The sequence below is a fragment of the Leptonychotes weddellii genome, chromosome 3, assembly GCF_054177405.1.
Source record: "Leptonychotes weddellii isolate Sample4059 chromosome 3, ASM5417740v2, whole genome shotgun sequence".
In the NCBI taxonomy this organism is placed as follows: domain Eukaryota; kingdom Metazoa; phylum Chordata; class Mammalia; order Carnivora; family Phocidae; genus Leptonychotes; species Leptonychotes weddellii.
This window is the reverse complement of record NC_138371.1, coordinates 77,802,918-77,826,888: the sequence shown is the minus strand read 5'-3', so window position 1 is coordinate 77,826,888 and position 23,971 is coordinate 77,802,918. Positions and strand designations below refer to the sequence as shown.

Below are 23,971 nucleotides of genomic sequence, written 5' to 3'. Positions count from 1 at the left end.
CTGTGAGTGATCCTTCACAAATGGCAATACAAGGATTCCTTAATACTGTAGCATGGCACCTTATACAGTGTTTAGGGATAAAATTCCAATGGTGAAAATTTTTCAAAAAATTCCATTATATCACTCATATGTCCCTGTGGAATGTTCACACTATGAGAGCCACTTAGGTGTTGGGATCAAATGAAGCAAATATTAGATTGTGTCTCACTTCTCATTCAGAGAAACACAATTATAGAGGGGACTCACCTATAATACTATTATTATTATTGGCTCTGTACATATGGTTTTATTAATATAAGTTAAATATATGTGTCAATTTTATACCTCAATAAAAGATTAAAAATTCACATAACATGCAAATCTAATAAGAGTTAATTTTCTTTTTTTGAGAGAGAGAGCATGAGCAGGGGGGACGGGTGGAGGGAGAGGGAGAATCTTTTTTTTTTTTTAAGATGTATCTTTTTATTTTAGAGAAAGAGAGAGAGAGCATGAGGGGCAAAGGGAGGAGAGAGAATCCCAAGCAGACTCTGTGCTGAGTGCGGAGCCCAATGCAGGGCTCAATCTCATAAGCTTGAGATCATGACCTGAGCTGAAACCAAGAGCTGGACATGTAACCAACTGTACCATCCAGGTGCCCCAAATAATAAGAGTTAATATTAACTGAAAACTTACTAAATATGGTCAGTGTACTAGGAATATTACATGCACAGTATTATTCAAATTAATCCACATACTAACCCTGTGGGGTAGGTATTTTTATGCTACCTGAAGGGAAGACTGAGTTTCCTAAGGTCACAGAGCTAAGTTGCTTTCCTAGCCCCAAATAATTCCCATGTGAGTATGCCTTCCACTTTGCACATGGTTTTCCTGGCTTACAATCTTCTGCGCCAGCGAAACCCATCCTTACTGTTAGTTAACCCACAGGGCTTCCTAATCATGTGGCTCACCCATTTCTCACCAGCAGTAGCTTTTCCCTTTATCTGCATCTCATGCATTCACTTCTTTCTTTACTGAGGCTCCATAAGACTCACTTTTCCTCTTAAGTCCCTGCTGGAGCTCATTACCATCTATGGATCAGTTAGGGAGTTTGCATGACTGAGTCTGTAAGTAGGAAACAAACTTCTTCTGAAGTCAGAAACTATTTAGGACCCTGGGACCTGATTTAATGTAAACACAATAAACACATTCCTGTCAGAGTAAAAATCAGTTATTCAAAATTTTCAGAGCAACTGTTTTAAAAGTTTAGATGTTTGCAAGTACCATCTAAAAGGTTCAATAAAAATACTACTTAGCTCAATTCAGATATAATTTGATACTTTTATTAACTAAGCCCCCTTTTAGAGATTATGTACAACTTTTGTTCTTCCAGTCCTCTGCAATGGCTCCCCGGAATCGTGCCCTATTTCTGTAGCTAGCAAATGGGCATTTGCAATGGTGCCTACTTGGATAATGCAAACCTGAATTTTAGGGTTCTACCTAAGGGCGTTTCCCCAGTCCTCTTTGACTCTGGCCTGGTTTTGGATGCCAATTCTCTGTTTCTGGAAAATGCCCTGACCATTGTGAGTGACTATTGTCTCCCACCTTTCTTTCTTGGTGGAAAAGAGCAGGCGGTGATGTGACTTAATTCACTTCTTTCAAGATCAAAGTACAAAAGATGAGGGAATCAACAACGAGGAGGGAAACTGGAACTTGGTGGACTGTCCGGAATGACTCTCGAACCTTTATTTTTTCACTCTCTTGTATTTGAAGCTAGAAGAAGGTAGAGATGATGGTTACATATGGGAATCCATCTAGTGAGATTTGGCTTGGAAATTAATTCTGACACATTGTTTTAGACCCGATAAGCTAGGTAATATTATAGCAACAAACAACACTACAATATCAATGGTTAACCAAAATTTTAGTATTATTTTCAGTCATGCAAACCTTCTGCGGGCCCAGGCATCTCTCCAGGTGTCCTCCAGGTGGAAACTGAACATTCTGGGCTGTTTCTACCTCATGACACTTTTCTCTCAACATGGGGCTTTAGGGTTTGTCTAAACAGAGGAAGAGAACATTAGGGATTATGCATTGGCTCTTAAGTACTTCCTCCCCAAAGTGACCTCCGTGTCCCAATCCACTGGCCAGAATTAGTCATAGTCCCAGCTCAACTGCAAAAGGGGGTAAGAAACTTAGTTTTCTGTGTATCTAGGAATGGTTGGAAAACCAAAGTGGGCACTAGCAATGTCTGTTACAGACACCTGTGGGAAATGTCCCTCCAAGCCTCATATTCTTTGACATTCAGGTGCTTAGGGCACATGGGGTATGGCCTGAGGTGAGAGGTGTGTAGGCAGAGGGGCGAGAAATTTGTCCTATTTTGAAGACACCCACTGATGTCTTCATCCCTAAGCCTGCATGACGAACTTCCAAAAATTTTTCTTGTGTGCCATCTTGGTACAGAGACCATTAAAGAAAAACAGACTAATCTCCTTATAGCCACGAGTAAATAAATACACTTTTACAAGATATTTTATAAGGTGGTCAAGGACTTTGAATTAAGGGCCTAGATCTAGATCCTCCTAGGTACAAAATAGGCAAGTGTGGATTTATGTACTTTAAATTCTATTTCTTCCAAGGTTTGTCATAGGATTAAAATTTAAAATAGAGTCCACACAGCAATGATGAATCAGAAAGGGAATGAAGAAAGCTCAGACGTATACACAAAGGATAAGCTATAAAGCTGTGAGCCTCCTCTGAAGGGCAGGAATGGGATCTTTCATTTAACACATCTTAGTGTGTTATCCTGGGAGCATGTTTGATACCAGCTTCTCATTATGGGAATAGTGATCAGGCTCCACTGCCTTACAAACATCGTATATATGTGTATACAATCTCACCTCTAAAATTTCAAGGTAATAGAAAGTAATCTAATTATGTGGATAATTAAAAACAACCAAGTGCAAGTTTAAAACTTATACTTTTATGACTGCATAGGAGGCTATCAAAATGACAGGGTGTCTGGATGTGATCGTTGCACGCACTCAGATTAAATGAGTGCATTAGTTGATTGTTTCTGGTATGAAGATAAGCAGAGAAAAGTATAATAATGTTGGCATTTAAGTGGACCTAATTAGGCTTCAAGTTTAACACTCCATTAAGATGAATGGGAAAGGGTCACCCCCGTTCAAGCTGTGGCATTGTCTTAGTGTGTCTGGATTTTGCCTCTGAAGACAACAGTCTGTCAGCATATGTTCTCACAGTTACCCCTGGAAAGCAGACTGGAAATTTAATTCTTTTAAAATTAAATCTCAGATTCTGGAGGCCACAGTGAAGTCCATGGGGAGACCTTAAATCTTCTAGTTCTGCAGCTGTATTAGTCAAAAACAACAAGAGTAATGATAATACTTTCCCTTGTCTATAGGAACTTTCCTGTGCAGACTTCAGTGTTCCCTGAATATGATCTGGTGAAACTAACAACCTCCAGTTTACCACTGAAGGACCCTGTCCATAGAAGGAATGAGTGACTTGGGTAAATTTACAGAGCATGTCACTGGTAAAGCCAGAAATAAAATGGAGGGACTGCTCAGTTTTGTTGCAATAGTTTGTCATCCATCAGGGAAAGGGAATAAGAAATACTGATCTCATGCTAAACTGAGTGCACATGCATGTGAAAGAAAACCCAGGAATCAAAGAGCAGCCCAGCACAACAGACCTGTTTATAGGTGAGTCTTACCATCCTGCCATATGGAAATTTGGCTCAGTGATAGGTGAGTAGGAGAAACCTGTAGTTATGACAATGGCCAACCCAAAGTGCATGGATGTGGTCTGAAACTTAGGCTACTCTGGAGCACATTCACGATCATCAACCCAAAGAGCCATAGGGTTACCCTGTGCTTTTCACTGACTGGATTTGGAAATTAGATGTCTGGATATTGCATAAGAAGAAGGCACGTATGGTTTGAGTTGAGTGGTTGGGTAATGGTTGTCATGATTTTCTGATTCTTTGGAAGGTGGTATGGCTGCATCTCCACTGTAATCTCAGGACTGGCAATTTATAATTCTGGTTATGCTATAGTTTCCGTTCATGTCATTGGACAATTTTTCTTGCTAAAATTTAGTTGCTGCTTTTTAAAATTAGTGAGATGACGTATAGCCTGCTTATCCAAATTCTTTGTTTTGTGGCTGTGTTCTTCAGTAAAATTGTAGGAAGGAAGTTTCGGTATACAACTGGTAGACCTATTACTATGTCCAGCTCTTTTCTAAATGTGAAATTATTATAAATTTTGGAATTGTTTAAATGGGTCCAATTGTAATAAAATAATGGCAGTATGTTTTTATTAATCATTGATCTTAGGCTTTTGGAGTTGGATGGAAGGAAATGTGGTTCTTAGAGCCAAATGCTTACTAATGCTGAGATTCATTATTTCAGATCCCTGATTGATGATATGCTTTAGCTTGAACATTTCTAATAATGGAGAGTTGAGAATGGCACGATCATTCCCAAAAATGTTGACCATCTTGAATTATTAGTTCTTCTCACTCTGTCTTGTAATATTCTATACTTATTGATACTAATCTTGACTCTGAGAATACATCTGCTATTTGATAGCTTTCAGATACCTGAAGCAAGTGATCATGTTAATCCCTTAGTTTTCTCTTTTTCATTCATTATAGGGCATACAGAAGTTTTGAGAAACTTTGCTTCAAAGGTTTCCTTTTTTTTTTTTAAAGATTTTATTTATTTATTTGAGAGAGAGAATGAGATAGAGAAAGAGAGCATGAGAGGGGGGAGGGTCAGAGGGCGAAACAGGCTCCCCACTGAGCAGGGAGCCCGATGCAGGACTCGATCCCGGGACTCCAGGATCATGACGTGAGACGAAGGCAGTCGCTTAACCAACTGAGCCACCCAGGCGCCCCGCTTCAAAGGTTTCCCTCAAGCTTTAGTATTATGTGAGGATTCAACCTAGCTTATAAATGCCTATGGTGTATCATTAATACTTGGTTATTCTTGGGGCGCCTGAGTGGCTCAGTTGGTTAAGCATCTGCCTTCAGGATTGAGGGTCCTGGGATGGAGCCTCACATCGGGCTCCCTGCTCAGTGGGGAACCTGCTTCTCACTCTCCCTCTGCCTGCCACTCTCTCCCTGTCAAATAAAATAAAATCTTTAAAAAAATACTTGGTTATTCTTACTCATTGAGAACAGATAAGTTAGCATTTGGAATGGATTCACTTTCACAGTATATTTTAGCTTTTATATTGGTCTTGTTTTAGGGAAAATGAAATTCATTTGGTCTATCCTAATTAAAAAATTTATTTGTAGTAAAATTATTTGTAATAAATTTGCCCCAAAAAGTATCATTTCCAATAATGCTTTGACAAGATAAAAACATGTAAATGGCAAAAAGAAATAAAAAATCAAAAAATAAGATAGAACTGGGTAAAGTTCACCATATAAAATAACAACTATGATGTTATTACATACTTATTTGTGGTGGGTCCAAATTTGATTCTGAACTTGCTAGCAGCCAATTCAAAGAGAGAAATAAGATCAGTTATGAGACTAAGAGCATCTAAAATGATTCAGAGACAATTGGAAGAACCTTGATTCCTCATGCTGAGTCCTGAGAACACTTTTTCCTGAGTTTGCAAAGAGATGACTTTCTATATTGAAGTAAGACTATCTTCAACAACATTTAGGTAATGAATTCCACAACAGATTTCATAGGACTCTTTCATGATAAAGTGATAAAAATTCCCAAGTGCAATTGCCTGGTACTTAGTAAGTGCTTATAATGGGTTAAACTGTCTCAGGCCCAGGCCCCCTGATTTCCCCCACCCCCCTCCCGCCCCCCAAAGAAGTTGAAGTCCTAATGCTCTGTACCTGGGAGGGTTACATTATTTGGAAATAGGGTCTTTGCAGATGTAATCCAGATAAAAATCAGATCATACTGAACTAGGGTGGACCGTCATCTGATGTGACTGGTGTCTATAGAAAGAGAAGAGACACAGACAGAGACGTAGAGGGAATATGGCCATGTGAAGATAGAAGCAGAGATTGAAGTCATGCTGCCACATGCCAAGGAACACCTGGGGCTCTGAGGAGTTGAAAGAGACAAAGAAGCATCCTCCCTTAGAGCTTTCAGAGGGAGTGTGGCCCTGCCAACACATTGATCGTGGATTTCTAGCCTTCAGAACTGTGAGAGAAGACATTTCTATTGTTTTAAGCCACTCGATTTCTGATACTTTGTTATCCGGGCAGCCCTAGGAAACTGATATCGTGCTCAATACATATTTATCAATGTTTGGATGAATTTTATGGACCACTTGACTGATAGGAAAGGGCTGCTCAGAAATTTAGAGAGTGCTGTGATTGACGAAGAAAAAAATGGATATACTCTCACTGGATATATTTATGTCCATTTCTATTTTTTACTAAAGTCAGCATTTCTACATAGAAGATTTATTTATTGTGGGGTTATAATTAATAAACCACGATCAGGAGGTTTAATGTATAGATTTGGCCACAACAGGTACCATCTTATTTCCTGTGACATACAGCTCTTCTCAGAGCTCTGTGCAGCATCTAGCATATAGTAGGTAGTCCATAAATGTTTACGGGAATTCCATGGTAAATTCTATTATTACATGATTAATAACGAGGGTAGAGGAAGGTCTTGTTCCCAAATCCTATTATTATAAAGGAGACATATTACACCTATATATTTTAATTAGCAGTGTCACAGGAATCCTGTTATCTACCCTTGTGAATTTTACTATGTATGGGTGTTCCTGCTTCTTTTTCATTAGTCCTTTTCTCAAAACACATACCCATGACTTCAATCCTTATCATCTCCTACTATCTTCAAGAAATCAAATAAATCAATGACTCCCTAAACACCGAGAGAAAGAGAACATGAAAAATGAGCCAACAGGAAAAGCAACGTCTTGATTCTGGTTGGAACGCAGTCTACCAAAGTTGTTGCGAGGCCAGTTTCAATCTCCCGAGTACTGGCTTCCCTTCTACTGCTCTATCCTCAAGGCAGTCAAATGTTATGATAAGATAAAGGCAGCCACGAATGGGTCATATGCCCACTACAAATTATGAAAGCTCACCAAACACAGATGAATATCATGCATGATGAGCTCATTTGGAGAAAAAAGATGTCACATTCTTTTCAATAACTTAATATTTTATTTGGAATGGTAAAGCTTTTGAGAATCACTGAACTCCTATGCATAGTGGTACTTTCAACTTAAAAAGCAGAGATGGAGTCTTGCAAGTTTTCGGTGCCAGAATCATCATTCTGGACCTGAAAGGAAGACATGAAAAAACCAAAAGAAACAAATAAAACAAAAAACAAAACCAAAAAATGTGGTGGGCAATCTCTAGGGGAACCCATGGAAACACGGACTGCTTGAATGCTCCTGTGTTTGCAAAAAGTTCTGTTCTATTCATCGGTCCTAGGTTCATCCCACCGGTGGTCCCACCCCTGTCAGAAATATAATGGAGCACAATCTCGAAACTGTCCTGCCCTTGCAACATTCACAGGTTCTCTCTCCCCCTAAATTTGAGCAGAGGCACTTTTCCTTTCTAAAGAGCAGCATCTGGCCTCTTCGTGTGCTCATTTGCATGCCAATACTGGATTGCTCTCCCAGCGCACAGCTATTTAATAGTGGTGCTGGTGTCCGAGCTCTGGGAACAAACCAAATGGTTTGGGTGTGCTTTTGTGTGCAGTGCGGGTCGTTGCTACAGTGTGCTTATTAAGAATAGTACACATTCATTATAACAAGATTGCTCTTTTGCTCAGGGGCCATCACGGCCCATTCTGTAAATGAATTAACAGTAGCATGCATTTGTGTATTATGGGCCCAGAAGATGCATTTGTTTATTAAATAAATCTGCAACACAGAAAGTATAGTTGAAAAAAAAAAACCTAGAAAATAAAGTGCGCATGTACAGTAGCTATTTGTTGTTGTTGTTGTTTTTGAAACCTCAACGTCTTGGCGGGTTTTCCTCCTTTGTTTCTTTTAAATTACCAGACATCACAGGCCACACTATAGACTACCAACCAGCCTGCAAAATTTGATGTTAATAAAAAAAAAAAGGAAACCAAATTTAAGTTGCAGAAGCACAAAACATTTCCAGGAGTGGTTCTGTAAATAATCACATACCTTTAAAATGATTTAATATTATGATTCTTCTGTTTCTCTTTAAATTCTCTTGTTTTTCTTTAAATCATTTGTTATTATTTTTTAACTTAATTTTTATTTTTGGCTAAAATTTAGCTTGCATCGCATATATAATGTCCCCCATTAAACTCTGTTCACTTTTGAAATACAAACTCTGTTTTTGGGGCATTCATCTAATATCGATCCCTTTATATCCAACCTTTTGGCCCAGGTATAGCTAGTATAAGTATATTAATAAACATGAGTCAGTCTGTCGGATTTTATTCCTGTTCACCAATGATTTTTTAAAGCCCAGTGGTGGTTCACAATTGCACTGAGAACTCAGAGTATGGTTTTAGTTCTGGCTACTCGGTATTTCTTTCCATTTATATTTTGTATCTTGCTGTCTTTAATATGTAATCTGGTATGTTGTGCACTGAAAGTATAAGGGAAAGAATATGGAAAGATTTTAAAATATGGAATGCTAAGAGTCTAAAGCCACAGCTGGGATAGTAGGAAATCTATTAAAATGAACTGAGGGAAAAAAGGAAAGAAGAAACGGTCATATTCCTAAATTTTTGAAATTCTTATGTTACTTAAAGGCCGAATGTGTTTTACAAAGATAAACTAATTTCATATTTGATTTCTTGAAAATTTTCTATAAAATCCAGGGATAGTAAGTAAAATTGGCCAAAATATTTTAAAAGAGAAAGCCTGGTAGAATGAGTGGATGAGGATTTCATAGATTTTTAGCTTAGCAAAAGATCTATGACACTATTAAACAAATACCCAGCTAATTAGTACAGCTGCAATATAAAAAAGAAATGTGTTTTGTAAGAAAAATGGCAGGACTTATAAAAGGTGTTCCACACGTAGCAAAAATACATAGCTGATTGAAGCAGGATTACACTTTTCTTTCACATGGAATCTTCAACATTTCGCATTTTGTCCTTAAAGAATAATATTCAGCTCTGCTATTTGTTGGGGAAAAAACCCCCCAACAAATCAACAACCCACCATTGTAGCAATTGACTTGAGAATTATGTAAGGGAGAGAAGAAAAATATTTGAAACTCGATTCCTTTTCTTTCATCCTTTTTCTTGGGGAGGGGAGGGCAAAAGCTCTATTTTCCAGAGCATTTTATTTATTCCACTGCAGCTTTTAGAGAGGCCAGCCAATCAGAAAGTCTGTAAGGGCCCGGGCCCAGACTCAGTGCTGAGCTCCAAATGTGATTCCAGTCCTGACAGGGGGATTATAGGAAACAGATGACTTACGCTTCTAATTTGTGGCCTTAAATTGCAAACAGAATTTCAGGAGTCGAGCAGAGTAATAAATGGCAATAGAAAAAGCCACACACAGCCAAATCAGTATGTGGTGGTTGTAGGTTAAACTAAATGGGAAGAGACAGGTTATGATGGTTCAGTGTATTACAGAGAAGAAAGTCTTAAATTACCAGTGCTGAGAGGTATTGCTCTGCCGCAGACAGCGTCGGATTGTGCAGTCTACAGATATCCCAAGCAGAACAATAAAAAAAGCAGGTTTAACGTAGAACCTGTTGCTGGAGGAATCATTTTTTCCCCTCTTTTAGAAATGGAAGCGGTGTTTTATGTTTGTTTTGACCTCTGCTGTATACTTGGCCCCTTAACATCTGTTTTCGACCGTTGCCGTTTTTCACACCAAATTAAATGTCGAGGAGTCAGATAAAATAAGTTCGAAATATGTCCAAATTATTTTTGTTGACTTCCAGCAAATGTCTTAGTAACTCTTTTCACATGGAACGATACCATTTAAATGCCAACGTAGAAAATTATTTTCCTTTCAACATTTTAGGAGCTAAAGAAAGGAATTTTGAGATGTACTTAAACTCGGGAAATATTGCATTGGCCTTTTTGGTAACTTGCCTGACTGTTTAAGGCTTGCTTGAAGCCCATTGCGCCATATAAAGTTATGTGCATTTGTTGGATAGAAATTCCAGGAAAATTGTTTAACAACAGCATATAAAAAAGCCATTATTCAGACCTGCTTCAAACCGTAAATACCAGTTAGAATCAAGAGATCTACTGTTTACCATAGGGAAACCAATATGCGTTTGCTTTCCTTCATAATCTCTAAATGTGTGTTAATGTGTACACGTGTGAGGAGAAACAGTTAAGACCATAATGACACGGATTTTCATCAACGTAAGAAGTCTGGCTGTCATAAGTCTGTGGTATGAATTTAAAAAGTGGCATCACATTTTTAACTTCTAATCTAATAAATATTGTGATAAAAGTAAACTGTCTTTTTCCGAAAAGAATACCATCTTCTTTTAAGATCTAACACGTCTGTATATCGGAGACTGACAACTAATTCATGATAAAGATTGATTCAAAAATAACTACCCCATCCTATATTATTTATTGCCAATTTATCAAAATAACTTGTTCCTAGTGAACGATAGAAACAGCGCTCACATTAGTCCACAATGCTGGGCTTGAAGTGGAGCCAAGTAGAATCTACAGTTTTTCTCCCACTTTCCTTATGAACAACGAGTCTATCTATCACACTAATTTTCGCATCTTTTAACTGCTGTGTTATCTTTGAACTTGAGTCTTCTGTTTAATATGCTGAAGAAAAGATGTTATGTGATGGGTAACCTAGGGAAAATGAACTATTTTCATTGTGCTCTTAAGCAAGTCTGTTGATAATCATTGAAGATGACTGGCTAAATAGATTTTGATTAATCACTTGCAAAAATTATGCTTGTTAGAACCACTTTGTATTCTGTGTCATGGTGATATCAATGTAGGTTATAGCTATTTCTTTGTAGATGGTGTGTTTTGTTTTTGGTTTGTTTTTTGTTTTTTGGTTTTTTTTTTTGTTTGTTTGTTTTTAAATCACCTGGCAAAAAGAGAAAACAAACCTTAGTTGAAAGCTTTTGTCTCTAACAGAAAACTCTTTTCATGCCTGCCTTTTTTTTTTTTTTTTTTAAGAAGTGCTCAATTATTATTTGTGTCATAGTGGGAAGACTGGGTCTCTATAGGGCCTGAACCTTTTCAAACAGGAGAGAGCTTTCGTTTTTTTACCCCATCAACACTGATCACCTAATTAAATCTGATATCTCTGGCTGAAGCAAAATGATTTGTAATAGTTCTTTGGAGTTTACTTAATTAGTTTCGATGTCTTTTGTGTGGTAAATGTGGTGATATTTTCTAAAATGGAACTGAGAAAAGAGGAGGCAAAATGCACTCTTGTAAGGGATGGGAGAGAGGGAGGTGAGAGGGAGGGCAGACCCGTATGACCAAACCATGAAAGCAAGGTGTAGCCCCAACTCAAGGCCTTACAGACCCGAGTATTCATTAGTTGAGATCATCAAAGCAGACCTGACCTGGAAAAAGGCTTCCTGTCAAACGTAGGCCTGGGCATCTGTCAGGGCCTCAGATTCTACACCTTGATCAGCCCAAGACACTGACACCATTTTCTTTAACAAACACCAACAGTCTTTTTTCTCCTTCATTTTAACATCTCTCAGGGGTTGGATTCCCTTTCTTCTTCCGCTCTGTAGAGAGTAAAGGGAGCTTGTTAACTTGCTTAGATAGTTTGACTGCGGATGCTCTTTGGCCACTTGCCTGTGGTAACAGTGTCAAAGCATAACTTGGTATAATTGCTGTATTTGCAGTCAGAAGAGTGTTCAAGCGCTGAATAAAAAGGAAGTGTCATTTTGGAAAATCCTGTAAATTATCCTCAAAGTTCAGGCAAAATACAATGAGTGACATACCTGGTATGTCTTATGTTCATTGCCAAGCTATAGAAGAGTAAAATAATGGGGTTTTAACGAGGTGAATCGAAAAGCTATACGTTCCCGTGTTTGTTAGGCTGAGATTGGTGCACAAGAACATAAAATCAAACTTAAAATGAAAGCGGTAGAACGGGGCTTTTTATAATTTAAAAAGTAACTGAAAAGCGTTACAATTTTTATTTATCCATTGTGTCACAGTTTATATACGGTATGGGTTACAAAGGACAATTTTTGATGGATCTTCATTTAATAGAGACGTCCATAGTTTACAGACATTAGCAAAGCAATACCCATTCTGCAAGTGGAAATTAGGATTGCAGTGGAACTTATTGATGGGTAATAATAGATGGCAAGCTAGAACCATATTCATTATAAGATGCACTTTTAAAGCGAGAGTCATATTCACTCTGTATTCTATATGTTTTCAGAGTCGTTTTGGTAGGAACATTGCAAAATGGGATTTGTGTTGTTTTTTTTCTTTTCCCTTAGTACGTAACGATGTGAAATTTGAAGCAAATAATGACCATGGATATCCCTCTGGCCTTTTCTGTGCGAGATGCATGTGTGCACCTCTTCAAGGATAATCCTTACAGAATGAGTGCCCCCTGATCATTACGTAACACTGGTAGGCATGGGTCTGACAAGGCTGGCATTCTTTAGTCTGAGAAAAATGATCCTTTCAGTTAAGTAGACCCTTCCTGTGTCTCACAAACCATACAAAACCACGTGCTCCTGGCAGGTAATGGCTAGTAATTAGCGTGGCAGGCTGGTAATGACTTGAAATCACCTGCCAATTGTTTCTGAGTGTTTGCTCTCTTTCAAAACTCCGGATGAGTGGGACAGTCACGGGGGCCTATACTGACGCAAATGGAGAAAAGGGGAGGCACACAACCAGGGAATCTCTTTCCAAATAGAGTATCTCCCCATTTGTTGCTTATTTTAGCCCCACATCCTCCCTGAGGGGCTCCACAGAGGCATTGAGAATTGGCAGGTTACTTTACCTTCTTGCTGCTCCTACTGGGAGAGATGGTGCCTGTTGAGAAATTCTTTGCTGTTCTGGAATCAAACCAACCTTCTTAGTTTCAGCTTCTGCACTTGAAAATTGGGATTCAGAGAGTAATGGCAGCTCAGCTTGTTTGTAAAGAAGCATGAGTTACTCAAAGCCAGATTTTGCTTCCCGGTTACAGCCTACTTCTTTTTCTTGAGCTTTCCCCAACATCATGGAGAGCCCATGGTGTTGAAGCAAGAGAGGCTGGGTAAAGAGCCTGTGCAAAACTGAGGCTGGATTACTTCTCCAAGTATCCTATAAATGCTTCAGACTGGCGCTCACACACAAAAATCCATATAGGGTACAAATGAGCAACATAATGGAATATATTGAGAGAGGGGGATGGGAGGGAGGAAATAATGGTGAGCCGGATAGTTTGTGGTTTCTCCAAACTTGAATGAAGTCCATTCTGCTCCAGCCAATTGCTAGAATATGGATACAGGGAAGACAAAATTTCTAACTTAAAAAAAATATTTGAGCATAATTGATGTACAATATTACATTAATTTCAGGTGTACACATAGTGATTCAACTTTTCTATAAGTTCCGCTGTGCTCACTGATGTGGGAAACAAAGGCAAAAGAAAGAAAAAAAAATATATATCCTTACTACTTACAGCCCATTCACAACTCCTTGAAACAGGCAGAGTGACATCCCTCTAGGAACTCAGCTGCCTCGATGTGAATACTTTGGTAAGGGCAATCTTAGCCTGACCCCCCCCAGGATCCTGTGAGTCTACCTTAACATATAAAAATTCCTTTGGAAACTTCATCTCTACCACCGCCCAAGATACAAGTTGGCAGTCATCCTCCAGGCATATGGCCCACTGATAGACATCTGAAGGGTCCCATGACTAGAGTTTTACTAGACAGTAATAAATGACCTTTTCCTAACAATAGCTAGCCCCCTCAAGGTCCTGGAAACCTTGCTGCCAAAATTCCTTAGACACTTAGGCTATCCTTAACCCCCTCCCAGCTTGAAAGTATATAATTGGCCACTCCTCGTGACCCCAGTGCAGTTCTTTCTGCCCACGGGTCCTTCCCCGTGCTTTAATAAAACCACCTTTTTGCACCAAAGACATCTCAAGAATTCTTTCTTGGCTGTTGGCTCTGAACCCCAACATTTCCTACATCACTCACCACAAGTGTAGCTACCATCTGTCACCATACAACACTATTACAATATTATTGACTATATTCCCTATGCTGTGCCTTTTATTCTCATGACTTATTCATTCCATAATTGGAAGCCTGTATCTCCCACTCCCCTTCCCCCGTTTTGCCCATCTCCCCTGCCCCCTTCCCTCTGGCAACCATCAGTTTGTTCTCTGTATTTATAATTCTGATTCAGCTTTTTTGTTTGTGTGGCTATTTATTTGTTTTGTTTTTTAGATTCCACATATGAGTGAAATCATATGGTATTTGTATTTCTAAATCTGACTTATATCACTTAGTGTAATACCTCTAGGTTCATCCATGTTGTTGCAAATGGCAGATCTCATCCTTTTTAATGACTGCATAATATCCCACTGGTGTATGTGTGTTTGTGTGTATGTATGTGTGTATACCACATCTTTTTTATTCATTCATCTATCGATGGACACTTAGGCTGCTTCCATATCTTGGCTATTACAAATAATGCTGCAGTGAACATAGGGCTGCATATATCTTTTTGAATTAGTGTTTTCATTTTCTTCAGGTAAATACCCAGTGGTGGAATTATTGGATCATATAGTATTTCTATCTTTAATTTTTTGAGGAACCTCTACACTATTTTCCATAGTAGTTGTATTTCCCATCAACAGTGTACAAGGGTTCCTTTTTTCCTACATCCTCACCAACACTTGGTATTTCTTGTCTTCTTGATTTTAGCCATTCTCACAGGTGTAAAGTGACATCTCATGGTGGTTTTGATTTGCATTTCCCTGATGATGAGTGACGTTGAGTATCTTTTCATGTGTCTGTTGGCCATCTGTATTTCTTCTTTGGGAAAATGTCTATTCATGTCCTCTGCCACTTTTTAATTAGGTTGTTTGTTTTTGGGTGCTGAGTTGTATAAGTTCTTTATATATTTTGGATACTAACCCCTGTTGGATAGCTCCTTTGCAAATATCTTCTCCCATTCAGTAGGTTGCCTTTTCGTTTTGTTGATTGCTTCCTTCACTGTGCAAAAGCTTTTTATTTTGGTGCAGTCCCAATAGTTTGTTTTTGCTTTTGTTTCCCTTGCCTCAGGAGACGTATCTAGAAATATGATGTTATGGCCAATGTCAGAAAAATTACTGCCTCTGTTCTGTTCTAGGATTTTTATGGTTTCGGGTCTCACATTTTAGTTTTTAATTCATTTTGAGTTTATTTTTTGTGTATGGTGTTAGAAAGTGGTCCAGCTTCATTTTTTTGCATGTAGCTGTCCAGTTTTCCCAGCACCATTTATTGAAGAGACTGTCTTTTCCCCATTGTGTATTCTTGCCTCCAGATTTCCTAAATTCTTAAGAGGAGCCAGAAATCTGGAATTTTATGGGGGAAATATCCTGTTTTAAAGCATTGAAACTAATTAGAAAAAATAAAATCTTTATATAGGGGAAACAAAACCAGTGGCCTGATTTTAGGTCACAGAGCTGATGATCTCTGTTTTAAATTATTATTTTTTCTACTTGGTACCTTTTCTTTTTGTGATCTTAGATTAGTAAAGAGGAAAAAAAACAAAACAAAGGTGGGTTTACCCATGCAACAAGTGTTATTTGGCTTTGAAAATTTTCTTGTGATTCTTGTGTCCAAACACTTAAAGAATGACGTCTTTGGAAATTGCCCCACACAATGCCTGCCTGGTTTTGAGCTTTCCCTAAATGCTGAAGGCCTCCTTGGGCCAACCCTCTGGGGCTCTTTCAAACTTACTTTTAGTGGAGAACTTCTCTGAACGCTGACTCACTGGTTCTAATAAGTCATTGTTAAGGAAAATTGCCTGACTCTGTCTCATGCCAGCAGTCCAGTAGGCTCCAAAGAACATAGTTTAGGATCTGGAAAGGCCTGGATTTCATTCAATTTGGGCTCTGCCTACTTACTACTACTGCAACCTTGAGCAAGCTCCATCCAACTCAACCTCCATTCCCTCACTGGCAAATTGAGAGTAATGTACTTAGCTTGCAGAACTATGGTCAGGATTAGAGAAAAATGCTTAAATTATGGCTTTTATTAATCTCTCATATAGCACAGATAAATAGATTATGGTCATAAGACTTAATAGCCAGATACATACTTTACACTGGTAAAAATCCAAATCATAAATATGCTTTATATTTGTTTGAATTCAAAACCTTCTATGCTTTTCCAGAGTAGTTAAAGAAAGTTAGCATGATTTCCTGGTAAAGTTTATTTTCAGTTTAAACAGTATCAAATAAAATTGTGTTGCAACATCTAGAACACAAATACAATTAAATGATGAGTTTTAAGAAAGTTGAAAGGCTAATCAGAGTAAAACAAATTTAGCTGTTCAATGTAAAATCTGAAGGGAGAATTTGCTTTGGTTTGGGAGCTTGACCTACTGGACAAAATGATGTGAATGATTTCTTTTTTTAAACCAGGTTGTCGTGTTTTTTTACATACAAGTAAGAAATCATCTAGCAGATCAAGTTTAATAGAGATTAGTCATACATAGAATTTACTAGGTTGGTAGTGGAGTGGTAGAAAAAAGCGGGGCTGGTTACTGAACATGCCGAGAACTGGAAGAGAAAGAACTGGCATAGCTGTCTTATTAGTAAAAGAACCAGATTTTGGAGGTGGCCTCAACATGGTCTAAAAAGCCATCATGTCTGTACCTTGAATTTTCTTTCTATACAGTCACTGTAATTTTAGAAGAGTGGTTTCTAGCTATATTACATCAAACTGAAAAATTACTTGCTTATTTGTTAGGGTTTTTTTTTTTTTTTTTTCAGGGGCAGGGGATAATATAAAACTAAAACTGTATTTTCAAACTGAAAGAGAAAATTGAATGTATAAGGAGGCAAAGGTGTAATTGGCTTAATTTGCCCTTTTTCCAAATGCTTTTTATATATACTTGACTAAGCAGCTTGTGGACACTTTTATCCTCTTTCTACCTGCCATCAATTTTGTCATAGTTTCTCTAAAAATAAAGATATTAAGGTCAGTCTCACATCCAGTCACTAGCTTCCAGTTTTTAGATTTCGATTGTTCAATTGCATAGTAATTAAGAAAAGTGTCTAGCCCTAAAGTTCGTTGAAGTTTTTTCTCTCAGGGTAAAAAAAAAAAAAAATTGGTACCTGAATTGTTTGAAGATCTAGTTTAATTTAGGAAGGGCAAAACCAAAACGTAAGAACAGAGAGCTATAAATTTTATCTGAATGTATAAGATGAGCTACATGAGCTATTTAAAGAAAAGAAAAATAGTGTTTTTTAATATGTTATTGTTACTTTCTCTGAAATATCTGACTATAACAAAAGGGATTTAGTAATCTACGATTTTTGCATAGTCCAATGGCTATAGATCCTGAGAGACTACCCATCTTCCTCATCTATTTGTTCTCATATGTGTTCATCTCAATATTAAATAGAATATTAAGTGATAGATTTCATTTTCTATAAAGTAGGACTCTAATGGAATACAATAGAATTTAAGCAGAGAAATCCAAACACACATTATGAACAATTATGTATAAAAATTGCAATACTCAGGTAGTTTATCAATATGAAAATGAAAAGATAGCTCAATATAACTATGTACAATCATCATTTCTATGTTACATTAGGAAAAAGTCCTCTTCAGGTCAGGTTAATTATGTTGCTAAGTAATCATAATTTTCTATTGTAATTTGTGAAACTTTAAAAATGAGAATTGATATCCTGCTTTCATAAAAAACTTAAATAATTGAAAGCCAGATTTTTATGAGTCATTACCAGAGTTTGTGCATTTTTTTCTAATTAAATTATTTTCTTTTAGAAAGCCAGCTTCGGTGGGGGTGGGGTGGGAGTAAGCGGGCGGAGGGAAAGAAGGGAGCTCAAGAGGCACACACATAAATTGTCTTAATTTCTGAGAAATGTGGGTCTGACAATCACTTAAGACAATATAGTTGATATGGCTGTCAGGATGGACTCTTTTCAAAAGAATGTCTTTATAGAATATTATTGTGACACTTTGCTCAGATGGATGTCTTTAGCAGTATTTGATTAATGTAACGTAATAAAAGAGATGCACACCAAAGTGTCTGTACATGTCTTGTTAAGTATGTTTGATTCATTATATGTGGTTCTCAGTTCTTTCCTCTTTCCTCAGTTCATTTTTTATCATTTCAATAATATATCTATAAATATGAAAAAGTTGGCACTTTCAAAGTCTTTGACATATATGGCTATTAATTTGTAACTCTAAAAAATTGTATCTTTCAACTTGTCATTTTAAAGCTCGTAGAGTTTATTATAGTAAGTAACCTGTGTTGGAAATTAGATTTTGAACTTTAGCAAGAAGACAAATAAGCTCATGAACCTAAAAGTTAAAGATACCTAGACATAGATCTAAGAATTACATGAAAGGATCAATTATTAAAGATTATAATTTTAAGCTCCCTGAAGATATCACTGAGGTTTATATTGGTTAAGCAGTTTCCAACTTATTTTGTTTTCTAAGTCCAGATATCAAATATTGAGCAAGCTTATGATTAACAAAGATATCCAATTCAATTTCATGATCATCTTTGCTGCAGTGGGTTAATGGGTTAAGTGTCATGGTTTATGTATTAATGACATAGATGGTTTTAAGACAAGGTATTCCGAAGGCAAAACAATAGTATATATATTGATATTTTCTACATGTTACTGTTTTAACAAAAATGAGCCCTACAAGGTAGATGTTATTTTATTTCTATTTTCCTGATAGGGAAGCTGCGGCAGGGGTAACATGCCCAAATCACACATATGCTAAGGGGCAGAGCAGAGCTGGGCTTGGAAATCAGAAGTCTGGCTCCAGAGCCTTTGATCACCTTTAGGTGAAGCTAAATGTGGAATGTTTTCTTCTTGGTGCCTTTGGTCCTGCTTCATATCCTTTGCTGCATAAGTAACAGCTTGTCCCTCTCACTTTCCATGTTCCTTTCCTTGGTTCAATTAAGAAGATAATAACTAGAGCCTACTGTCCAGGGATCAAGATGGCAAAGGAGGAAGATCCTAAGCTGACCTCCCATGGACGCACCAAAACCACAACTACATATAGCACAGCTGTCTCTGAGTACGCCATGAAGACTAGCAGAACAGGTCTTCCACAACTAAAGGTATAAAGAAAAAGCCACATTGAGACAGGTAGGAGGGGCAGAGATGTGGTCTAGTCAGGGTGCATACCCCAAGCATGGTGACTCACAAGTGGGAGGGATATCACAAATGTGGAGGTCTTCCTTGAGGAGTGAGGGGTTCAAACACCACATCAGGTACCCTTGCCATGGGGCTCCCACTAGGACGATGAGTCCCTGTAATAACTAGCCTTGAAAACCAGTGGGGCAAAGTCCAGGAGACCTGGGTTATAGGAAAGACTCCCCTCTTAAAGAGTTTGTACACAAACTCCCTCACTCTGAGACCGACTCCAGAGGTGGCAATTTGAAAAGCACTTGGGTCATATGTGAGAGAGATTCATTGACTCATTTGAGGGCATGAACCAGAGGGGCAGAGATCTGTAGGAACTTTCCTTGGGAACAGAATACTGTCAGGCACCATCATTTTTACTCTCCTTCTACCTAGCTGGCCTGGTTCTGGAAGGTACCATTTTTGACTCTCTCCATCTACCTTGCCATCACTGCTCACCCCACCCCCATGTTCCCCTGTGGACCCACTGGGGCAGGCACCCTACCCCTCCAACCAAAGCAGCTTCCACCTCTGCCATTTATATGTGGAATCCAAAAAGCAAAGAAACAAAATTAAAAAAAAAAACAAAAAACAAAACAGGAACAGACTCATAGATACAAAGAACAAACTGGTGGTTGTTAGAAGGGAGAAGGTAGTTGCCAGAGGGGTAATGGGTAAAGGAAATTGAGAGGTACAAACTTCCAGTTCTAAAATAAATAAGTCATGGGGATAAAAAGTACAGCTTAGGAAACATAGTCAATAATATTGTAATAATTTTGTATGGTGACAGATGGTAACTAGACTTATGGGTGATCATGTGATGATGTATATAAATGTTGAATCACTATGTTGTACACCTGAAACTAATATAATATTATATGTCAACTGTATTTAAAAAAAAAAAAAAGAAGAAGAAAGAGCAGCTTGAAGCTGGAAAGAGGGAGTCTATTTAAATGGTGCAGCTAAAACAAAAGAAAAATGTCTAGCACGTATCCAGTGGTTTATTCTGCTCAATTTTTATCTAGAAATATTACATGATTATTGATTAAAGTGAATTCTTAGTTCAATAGAATGCCCAAGAGATAGGTTTGCTCTGGTTAATGAGATGTTCTGAAGAACTGAAAATGAACAAGAAACCCATGTTGTTGTTTATTTCCTCATTTTCTGTTAAAAATACATGTGAAAATATGCATGCATCCATTTCCCTCAAAAGTGAGGGTCTAGTGAAATGAATGATGTATTTGATCAGTGAATTCCTTTGTAGCCAAAAAGGAAAGAAAGAAATGAGAGAGAGAAAGAGAGAAAGAAGAGAAGAGAAGAAAAGAAAAAAGAAAAGAAGGAAAAAAGGAAGAAACTAATGGGCAAACATTAGGACAGCAAGTCTGAAGTGTTCCATGTAATGAGCTCTGACTCAGAGATGATTTGGGGCTTTGGAGTGCCAGGCTAGCACATCATGTGTGAATAAGCTTGTGGCAGGGGCTGAGGGTGAGGCCTGAGGACATGGTTTATGTTGGAGCCTCACCGTGTTCTTGGTGACTCATGTACACTAAACAGCAGAGTCATGAACCATTTACACACACCCAATATCAGGTTCACTCCGAGGCTGTTCTCCTGCAGCCATTTTACAGCTCTCTCTAAAAAGCACAGAACTTGGTTTGGCCTTTTCCAGAAGAGAAATAAAGAACAGAGGGCCTTAAGGTCCTGATGGTCCCTTCCTGGGGAGATTGTTCAACCTCTGAGCTCGGAAAGATGCTCACAAGGTACTTTTCTCCTTCTGGTACTGTGTGGAAGGAGGGGTTTGGGGTCAGTGAGAGGCCTAGCTCTCGGCAATGTCCTCACCACCTCTGAGACCTTGGGCGATTCAGTTGTTATTCTTGGGTATGGCTTTCTTGGAAAACTATATAACTTACAGAATGGGATGGCAGAATTTTATGCATTTATAGGAAATTAACAGAGAAGAAATTGTGACGTTATTTTCAGGGCTCACTCATCCAATTGCTTCAGCTCGGGAATCATGCCAGAGCACTAATCAAGGATGTTAATTTTGTTCGGTTTTATATCTGTTTAGTGTCAAGTGAGAGGAAGAGAGGGTTTAAAATGGGCACTAGTAACTTTTGATATGTATACAAGGCTTTTTGAACCTATAAATAAAGGAACCTATGCAAGGACTAAGAGAAGGTCAAAAGAAAAGGAGCATTCAACATTGCAGGCTGAAAGCATGTAGGGGCATCTTCTGGGTGAGAAAGCCTGGTCTAAGGTGCACTGTTCATGGAGCGCCCTATCTATGGTTCAGCAGCACCTCCAAGCCTCGGAGTTCCCCTGCTTGAGCCAGAACCTAGCCCAGGGGAAGGAGGGGCCTAGCCCAGGGGAAGGAGGGGCCTCAAAGGAGTCAACTATGTTGCTTAGGGTTGTACATTTTGGGGACACATTGACTAAAATGAATCCTAAACTCATAGTCTTGGATGATCCTCTGTTCTTGGAGATAGAGCATTGGAGAGGAACACCGTGTTTATCATTTTAAAATGTCCAGGTCTGGCATTACTATTCAGTACCTACTCTGGCCAAGTCCTCTCACCTGTTGGGGACTAACTTACTGCCTATGGGAATGGAGGGAGCTGGACCCAAAGGTCTCTAAGGGTTTGAGTTTGCATGCCACTGACTCTGGACTTTTCCATGTAAACACTAAATAAACTTACAGTAACTATGGAGAAGGACTGTGTCCTTGCTGATAATTGTAAATGTCCATGATGTCAAAATGCGCGATGGTAAAAAGTGAAGTTGAAAAATGAGGAAGAGGTGTGACAGGGTGTAATCTAAATAGTTCTGAAGGGTGTGCACTTTTTAGTCTGCTTAGGGTCAGGGCTGAAAATTCTGTCTTCTAGCATATTTCAGAGTCAGCCAAACTACATTTTGGTGAAGAACCACCTTGTCCAGCAAGAGAGAGGATGGTAATCAAAGCAAGGATAGCCCCGTGACACACATGATCCTTTTTCTGATGGAGGGAGGAGGTGGAGAGGAGCACAGGAAAGAGAAAAGACTTACATTAAGAAATTACATCAAATCCATGATTGAAATTTATATGTTTCAAACATACACAAAAATGTAGTGAAGACTATAATGAATCTCCATGTTCCCACTGAGATTCAACAATCAATTCATGGACAGTCTTGTTTCAGGTATATCTCTACCTAATCTTGTTTTACTAAGATGATTTTGGGGCAAATCTGTCACATTCTTTTTATCTGTACATATTTTCAACCTCTAAAGTTGAGAGTTCTTTTTATTTAAAAGGCAATTGCAATATTATCAACACACCTAAAAACTTAACAAAAATTCCTTAATATTTTTCAGTAACAAGTCAGAGTTCAGGTTTCTCCAATTTTCTCATATGTATATATATAAATATATATATATTTAATAAATATATAAATATATATATTTCTCATATATATATATATATAACACAATCTGTTTGAATCTGGATCCTAATTAAGTCCATAGATAGCTTGGGGAATACGTCTCTCTTCAGTCTCTTTTAATCTATAGGAACCTTCTGTCTTTCTTTTTTTTCCTTAACATCACTTTGGTGAAGAAACTGAGTCATTTGTCCCGTGAATTTTCTGATTTTTAATGATTAAATTTCAGTGTTATCTCTCGAGATGTCCCCTCTGTTTCCTATAAATTGATACTTTAAAGATTTTATTCATTTATTTGAGAGAGAGAGAGCGCGAGCGAGAGAGCGGCAGAGGGAGAAGGAGAGGGAGAAGCAGACTCCCCGCTGAGCAGGGAGCCCGATATGGGGCTTGATCCCAGGACCCTGAGATCATGACCTGAACTGAAGGCTGCCATTTAACCAACTGAGCCACCCAGGTACCCCTAAATTGATACTTTAAAGACATGATTCGATTCTGGCTTTTTTTGGGGGGGGGTTTTGACAACTCTTCATAGATGTGAAGTGTATTTCTATTAGGAGGCAAATAATGTCTCATTGTGATATTAGTAGCCATTATTGATTATTATCTAGATTTCTTAATTCATTACAGGCTGCAGTATATTAACTCTATAATTCCTTTTTATCTTACTAGCTGAAATATTTTTATTAAAAGAAATTTCCCCTACTTGATTACTTGAAGTATTACATATTCATTATAAGTTGTATATGAAACTCAGGATAAATACTGGATTTAACCCCTTATTTACCAGTTTCAACTTATTTTCTAGCATTCTTCAAAAGTTACCAGTAAGCTCTGTGTGTGTTTAAACTGTTTATTTTGATCTCATGGATTTAAAAAATATTTGGACCTTGAACTTGTGAGTTAGACAGATGTAGGTTCTCATCCTGACTCCTCCGTGTTACACCAGAAAGAATCTTTCCTTCTTACTTCCCATGATTAAATCCTGGGGACCTTTACCTCCCTTCCATAATAAGACTTTCCCTTGACTCTCGTGACCAACTTAAAACCGCCCAAATGCATCATTTCACATTCAATTGTGTGGATGTTTGTTTAGTGCCTGATTTCTTTACTAGACTGTAAGTTGCATATGAGCATGGACCATGTTTTCTTTTAACGAAGCATCAGATCCCCATTATGAGTATGTCTGTAAATATTTGTTCATTGAATGTTGAAAAACTGGGGTACATTAATCTCTCTGAGCTTCGGTTT

At 38.1% G+C, this 23,971-nt stretch overlaps 2 long non-coding RNA genes across 6 annotated transcripts in view; both read left to right on the top strand.

Annotated features, from left to right (window-relative positions):
- Positions 1-17,215, top strand: part of LOC145720560 (uncharacterized) — a 21,522-nt gene extending 4,307 nt beyond the window's left edge. For both annotated transcript variants that reach the window (XR_014143616.1, XR_014143617.1), the window contains one exon: positions 3,401-17,215. This is a non-coding gene — a long non-coding RNA (uncharacterized LOC145720560). The remainder of the gene's footprint in view (positions 1-3,400) is intronic.
- LOC115943109 (uncharacterized) overlaps positions 1-23,971 on the top strand; it is a 388,724-nt gene that overhangs the window by 105,897 nt on the left and 258,856 nt on the right. The gene's annotated exons all lie outside the window — the stretch shown is intronic.